This window comes from Gekko japonicus, unplaced genomic scaffold, assembly GCF_001447785.1.
Source record: "Gekko japonicus isolate JY-2015 unplaced genomic scaffold, Gekko_japonicus_V1.1 scaffold2558, whole genome shotgun sequence".
NCBI lineage: Eukaryota > Metazoa > Chordata > Lepidosauria > Squamata > Gekkonidae > Gekko > Gekko japonicus.
Window position 1 is genome coordinate 61,049 of NW_015166498.1, and position 7,631 is coordinate 68,679.

Genomic DNA, 7,631 nt, shown 5'->3' on the forward strand with positions numbered 1-7,631 from the left:
GTAACAAAAGGGTGGCTGGCTCCAGAGGTCTCCAGGTCTCCAGGCCCCACTGGGAGGTTGGCATCTGCGCCACAAGGCAGCCTTGCCTAGGGCGCAGAAACACCTCGAGCTGGCCCTGCTTGGCAGTGGCTGCCACTTGGGCCTCCATCGTTAAAGAGGAGTCCAGGAGCACTCCCAAACTCCTAACCTCCAACACTGGCAGCAAAGGCACCCCATCAAAGGTCGGGAGAGGGAGCCCCAACCCTGAACTGACCTGACTCAGGCCCAGGACCTCCGTCTTCGCTGGGTTTAGTTTCAGCCAGCTCAGCCTGAGCCAACCAGCCACGGCTTGCAACCCCCGGTACAGGTCTTCTGGGTTGCAGTCCGACTGGCCGCCCAACATCAGATAGAGCTGGGTGTCATCTGCATATTGATGACACCCAAGCCCAAACCTCCGGGCAATCTGGGCAAGGGGACACATATAGATGTTAAATAACATTGGGGACAGCACCGCACCTTGAGGCACCCCACACTCAAGAGGGTGTCTCCGGGACTGCTGTTCCCCGACTGCCACCCTTGTCCCCAACCTTGGAGAAAAGATGCAAGCCATTGAAAGGCCAGCCCCTTAATCCCCGCGTCGGCGAGACGGTGGGTCAGCAACTGGTGGTCGACCATGTCAAACAGGGCCGACAGATCTAACAACAACAGTGCCGTCACACCGCCTTGATCCAGGAGCCTTCAGAGGTCGTCAGTAAGGGCCACCATCACTTTCTCCATCCCATGTCCCCGGCGAAAACCGGACTGAAAAGGATCTAGGAAGGAAGCGTCATCCAGAAAGTTCTGCAGCTGTAACGCCACCACCCTCTCAATCAGTTTGCCCAAATAGTATTGTATTGTTTTGTATTGTATTGTTACAATGTGGCCGTATTTCATGTACAGAAAGCCTTCTTGAATAATTCAACCTTTCATAGATTGAGGAAAGCCTCATCAGGCAGATCATTACATAAGGCGGGCTGCAAGAAGGGTTTCCAGGGCCCATCTTCTCCCTGGCAGGGGGTTTTGGGGGGTGGTCCAGGAGGGGCAGGGTCATCCCTGATGTGATTATGTCATGCAGAGTGACATCATTGTGTTGGGAACATAGCACCATGCACACATGCCCCCTCGCTTTCCCCCAACCATTTAAAGGGAACTTTCCCTTTAAATGGTTGGGGGAATAGCGGGTGCTGTGCTTGCCTGCCCTGCAAGCCACAAATTCATGCCTTGTGGAGTAGGTGGGCATGGTACCCAGCCGCCCTGAGCCTGCCTTGGTAGGGAGGACGGGGTATAAATTGAATAAAATAAATAAATAAATAAATTTTTCAATTGGGGCCATGGACTACTGTTGGGGTGGGCTCCTCCCTGCCGACCAGCTGGTCAATGTACAGGGGAGCCCCCAAAACTAAGGGGATCCCCCACCCCCACCTGGGGACGGGCATCCTTTGCCATAAGAGAGAATGCACATTGTTGGTTTTGCCCATTTACAGGGTAGAGCCCATAGAAGGCCTTGGGCAAATGACTGATACTATCATGGCAGAGCATAGAGGGAGAGGTGGTCTCATGGATATGAGGGTCCAAGGCCATGGGGGGGCTTTGTATGTGATAGCCAGTATCTCAAATTGAGCCTGGAAGCTGAGCAATGGTGTGGTGGCAGAATGGAATGGCAGAATGCATGCTCCGTCAGGCTCGCAATAATAACCGAGCTGCGGCACGTCCGGAACAGATTCCTCACATTCTCACTGCAAAGTGTGTAGTTACTGAGGGATTAGGAAAAATTAAGACCTGTCAGTCGCTCGGATGTCATCTAGTGCCCTGGTATGGATTATGTATATCGGCGGTGATGTGTGCTTAAAACTAGCAGGGGTCACGTGTCTTGGGGATGCCCTCACGTTGTACAGTTGGAAGCGAGGATTGATCTCATTTGGTCTTCTGTTTTTAATAGTTTAATCCTGGGGTATTTACCTGTTCTCAGGGCACTCCCTAAACAGATTCGTTGACCTGCTTAGGTGGCCACAAGAATCATGTTTTAGTATCGGAAGCAAGGTTGAACAAAGAAAACCAATTTTATTTCTTTACTCCTTTCTGACTTTGTACACTGCCGTCGTCAACATACAGCTTACTTAGCTCGCTATAGTTGATGGTTGTTTCAGAGAGTAACCGTGATGGTCTGTAGTAGAACATTCCTATCTGAGTCCAGTAGAACCTCAGATGCCAACGAGAGTTTTGGGGTACCAGCTTTTGAGAATCAAAATTCCCTTCATCCGTTCTGAAAGGATGAAAAGAGCTTTGACTCTTGAAAGCCTATACCCCAAAAATCTCGTTGTTCTCTGAAGTGCTACAGGACTCATATCTGGTTCTTGTTGATGATGACTTTGTTTCTTTTGAGCTTTTTTGTGCATTATTGGCTTGTCTCCTTCACTGTAATCCTCCCTCAAAAGTTTAAAGTCTTCCTCCAGTGCACCTTTTCCTGCAACTTAGGTGGTGTGGCTACTTCTTCTGGTGGAGGACCCACGTCCATCAGAGAGAAGCTCGTTAGGGTGAAGAATGGCTTCAAATATTGCTCAGGGGAGCGGTAGGGAAAACACTATTTATGTCTATAATTAAATCCCACCAGGCTTTCGATTAGGGGCCGCCACTGATGAGTGTGCCCTGGAACATCATCTGGTCTGAAATTTTAGAACACCCTCGGGCCTCAGATTCCGCTGGACGCTACCCCTATCGTTGGATGGGATTCGGATGACCGCCATTTCTGTTGGGTTAATTGCAACTGGTGTTGTTTTAACTGGTATGGTATTTATTAATTGCTTTAACTCGGTTGTCTGTGCCATTTTAATGTTGTTAGCCTCCTTGAGCCAGATATCTGGAAAGGCGGGATATAAATATAAACAATAAAATAAATAAATAAATAAAATGCAGAAATATCCAGGTTTCATGAGGGAAATTCAGAACGAGGAAGCAGAAATCGGTGATGATTAAAAGTCCCCCACCTGTGTGTGTTTTTCTCTCTCTCTCAAGGAAAAACTAAAGTTGAAATGGAAAAATCTGAATAGGAGCTTGCAATATTTGGTACTGCAAAGAGTACTAACACCTATAACGGGGTGGATACCTGACCATTTCATAGGAATATGGTATGATTTTATTTACCCTTTTATCCATTTACGAAGGATTCCATCACTGCTCACTCCACTGGCTCTTTGCACTTGCAATATTTAATGGTAGTTTAAATACTGAATAAGTAGTTGTACTTCTTGCCCAAAGAGCTGCTGCCACTGAATGCCAAACCTAAGCTGGGAAAATTGATCTGCTACTGGGAAACTTTGAATGTGTCTGTGTTCCATCTGTAAAGTTCTTATTGAAACAAGTTGTTATTGGTCACATTACTAAAAGGAACGTCAGCTCTTGAAAAAGAGAGTTCGAAAGAGCAAATATCAAATGCCTGTTGGGTTTAATGATCCTTGTTTCATTGTTACTTCATGACAAGGGCCCCGTTCACACAGAGAAGTTGCCATGCTAAAGACACGAATCTCAGGTGGATTTTCGGTGTGCGATCAAACCACAACATCTGGGAAGCGTAGCACACCCGTGGCCAACCCGTAGCGTCCTGCCGAAGATGCGCAGTAAAAAAGTACATCGGAGAGTGTACTAGTATCCAAAAAAGTGGGGCGGGGGTGGGCGTCTGATCACGGGATCCCATGGCATTGTCGCAAACCGGATGTTTTCCATAAGCACATGCATACAAGCACGTAACTGACAGCAGTGCTGCTCCAGGGAACTGCGCATGCGCACAAATGCGAAACGCTTGCTGCACTGCTTCTTTGCCATGCTGCAGCATCACTGTGTGATCATGAGCTAACAGCCAAAGCGCTGAGACTCGACGGACCATGTGATCAGGCTACTGCGCTTTATTTTGCCCCGGGGCAAACAGCCACGCCTCACCCCTGCATTATCTGGCCCGTGTGACCGGGGCCAAGGAAGTCCAAACAGAAGGATAATCTTATTTCAAGAGTTCTCGTATTTATGGACTTCATGTATTTCTACTTCATTTAAGGATGGGCTTGGGGCTCTTTAGCTTGGAGAAACGATGGCTGAGGGTGACATGATCGAGGTTTACAAGATTATGCATGGGAAAGAGCAGGTAGAGAAAGAGGTATTCTCCCTTTCTCACAATACAAGAACTCGTGGGCACTCAATGAAATGGCTGAGCAGCCAGGTTAGAATGGATAAAAGGCAGCACTTCTTCACCCAAAGAGTAATTAACACATTGAATTCACTGCCACAGGAGGTGGCGGAGGCTACAAGCATGGACAGCTTCAAGAGGGAATTGAATCAACATATGGAGCAGAGGTCCATTAGTGGCTATTAGCCACAAGGTATAGATAGGGGCTCTCAGTCTGGGGCAAGGGATGCTCTGTATTCTTGGTGCTTGGGGGGGGCAACAGTGGGAGGGCTTCTAGTGTCCTGGCCCCACTGGTGGACCTCCTGATTCACCTGGTATTTTGGGCCACTGTGTGACAGAGTGTTGGACTGGATGGGCCATGGGCCTGATCCAACATTGGCTTCTCTTATATTCTTAAGGATTGACCATACACTATTGTATATTGGAGTGGACTTTTCTAATCTTATGTGAAGTATTTTGCATGTTAGTCAATGGGATGGCATATGGATATAGTTTTAAAGCATGTTTATTTTTTTGTAAACATACAGTTTGTCCCTTTAAATACATTCTTTAGTATTGTCATACATTGTTTTCGCGGTTCTGGAATGTGTTGTGGCTTGTTTGCAACCGCGTTCCCAGACTGTTTATAGCAATACCAGATGAAGCAACAGCAAAACCAAATTTATTACTTATTAAAAAGGCCACTCTCCACTTCTCCCCAACAAGCAATCAGTCACATCATTCTTCTGTCCTCTATTTCCCACTCACGACAACTTTGTGGGGCAGATCTGGCGGAGAGGATGTGACTCAATGTCAGCCAGCGATGTTCTATGGCACCCCTGACAGGATGGGAGCCAATGTTAGCCAGCAACATCCTGTGACAGAGTGGGGATTCTAATCTGGATCTCCTTGTTCCTAGTCCAACATTCCAACCACTCTACCATACAGACTCTGGGAACATGTTAAACCTCCTTTATATCCATTGCAAATTCCAAAGGTTTGGGGGTGGCTCAAGTGGTTAAGATGCTGAACTGCCAACCGGAAGGTTGGTAGTTCAGCAGTTCGAGACCCGAGTGCCGCATGATGGAGTGAGCTCCTGTCTCTGGTCCCAGCTCCTGCCATGGTAGCAGTTCGAAAGCAAGAAATTGCAAGTAGATAAATAGGTACCACTTCAGTGGGAAGGTAACAGCATTCCATGTGCCTGGGAACCACATGACCATGGAAACGTCTTCGGACAGCGCTGGCTCTTCGGCTTGGAAATGGAGATGAGCACTGCATCCCTAAAGTCGGATTCAACTGGCTTTCAAGCAAGGAAAACTTTACCTTTACCTAGGCCGAGTTCAGACTGGCAGTTTGGCTCGATATAGGCCCGTTTCACAAATGGATTAAAGGGGCTGGTTCACACAGGCACAGCCGTCAGGCGTTCCCCAGCCGTACTCAACCCATCTTGTAATGCTTCCCTCCTGAGTGTCAGAACCCACAGCCAACAACGAAGTACACACATTCAGGAATGGTAATACTTTTATTGCAGAACTATAGATGCAGTAACATAAGCACTGTTATGAATGGCGGCGGCCCCATGGGCATAATAAGATATAGGGTATTGGTATGCACCCCCCCCCCCAGAGCACTGGCCAATTAGGCAACCTTCTGTGCGTGGGATAAAGCTTGGAGACCGTTAGGTAGCTAAAGCTGAGAACCAACACTCTCCCCCCAGAGCACTGGCCAATTAGGCAACCTCCTGTGCGTGGGATAAAGCTTGGGACCACCGTTAGGTAGCTAAAGCTGAGAACCAACACTCTCCCACGGCACCTAGGAGAGACCCAGACAATACAACTCCCTCCTGCACACCTGTATAGATAGGCATTTTGGCGCAAAGCAGAACAAGCACAGAAAGGAATGCATTAGCAATTAACCAGACACAGACCGAGCTCCCCAACCCCCATGGCAGTGTACCTGACACTGAGTTTTAAAAGTACCAGGTGAAAGTGGTAGCAATCCCTGGAGAGCACATTGATCCCGCTTCCCGGACGTGTGCACGCTAAACGCTAAAAGCCGGGAACAACCCGCATTGATAATGTGCGGCGGCTGTTCTCGCAGGGATGCGCCAATGCGCTCATGCACATAGGTGCTACCGCAGAGTGAGGAAAAAGCCACTTACAGCCGCGCCTCCTCCAGGGGTGGCCCAACAGTGTGAATGCTCCCTTGCGCCTCCTCCCCGGTATGCTCCCACATCAGTTGGTGCAGTGTGACCGGGAATACCCGTAACAAGTTGTTCCGGGTCATTTTGCCAGGACTCCCTTGTGCTTCATACTGCCAGCCTGAACTCAGCCCTAATCTGTGCCAAGACAGTACAATGGCCTTAATTTTTAGTACTGCAATCCCTAGCATCACGCTGAAGCTGATAGCCATCTTTGAGATTCCTGAGCTTCTATTGGAAATACCAGGGTAGGGTGGTGGTGGAAGTTTATTACAGTAACCTGGGCAAGGATGTCCTTTTATTTTTCTGTAACTCCTATAATTATTGATTCAGGTGGGTAGCTGTGTTGGCAATAGAACAAGCAATAGAACAAAGGTTGGACCAGAACCAACAGGCTGAAATTAAAGCAAAGGCGTTTTCAGCTAAACATTAGAAAGAACTTCCTGACAGAGCAGTTCCTCAGTGGAAGAGGCTTACTCGGGAGATGGCGGGCTATCCTGCTTTGGAGGTTTTTAAACAGAAGCTAGATTGCCACCTGACAGCAATGCGGATTCTGTGAATTTAGATAGATCATGAGAGGGAGGGCAGGAAGGGTTGCCTCAGAGCTTAGTTCTTGTGGCCCTTTCTTACATGCTCAGGGAAATGCCAATTGCCACTTTGGGGTCAGGAAGCCATTTTGCTTCAGGCCAGTTTGGCCAGGGGTCCTGGAGGTGCTTTTTTTTGGGGGGGGTCATCTTCTGGGTGAGGAACGGTGGTCACTGTGGGTGTGGAGGGGGAGGTATTTGTGAATTTCCTGCATTGTGCAGGGGGTTGGACTAGATGTCCCTGGAGGTCTTCCAACTCTATGATTCTATGAAAGGTTGAGTCTAGTGGCACCTTTAAGACCAATAAAGTTTAATTCTGGGTATTTGTGCACTTGCAGTCTTTTAGCAGTCTTCACCTCTATCTCAGCGGTTTTCATAGACAACCTATGGGATGTTCTTGCAGCTTCATCAAAGACCACCACCACACCCTCTCTCTAGTTCCCACTTCATACTTCTGAGCTACTTGGTGTACCATGGAGCTAGCTTGAGAAATAACAAAGAGGGTGTTGGGGAGCGATTTAATCAATGGCTTTGGAAAGAATTGCACCATAAAGTTTTAGGTGAATCCTAGAGCTTTGCCTTGACGTGACAATGACACTTCAGGTTTCACCAGAAATTATATTGTCCACTGGTGCGACACAGGTGGGCGGGCCGCTGTCCCCACCCTCTCTGTTGC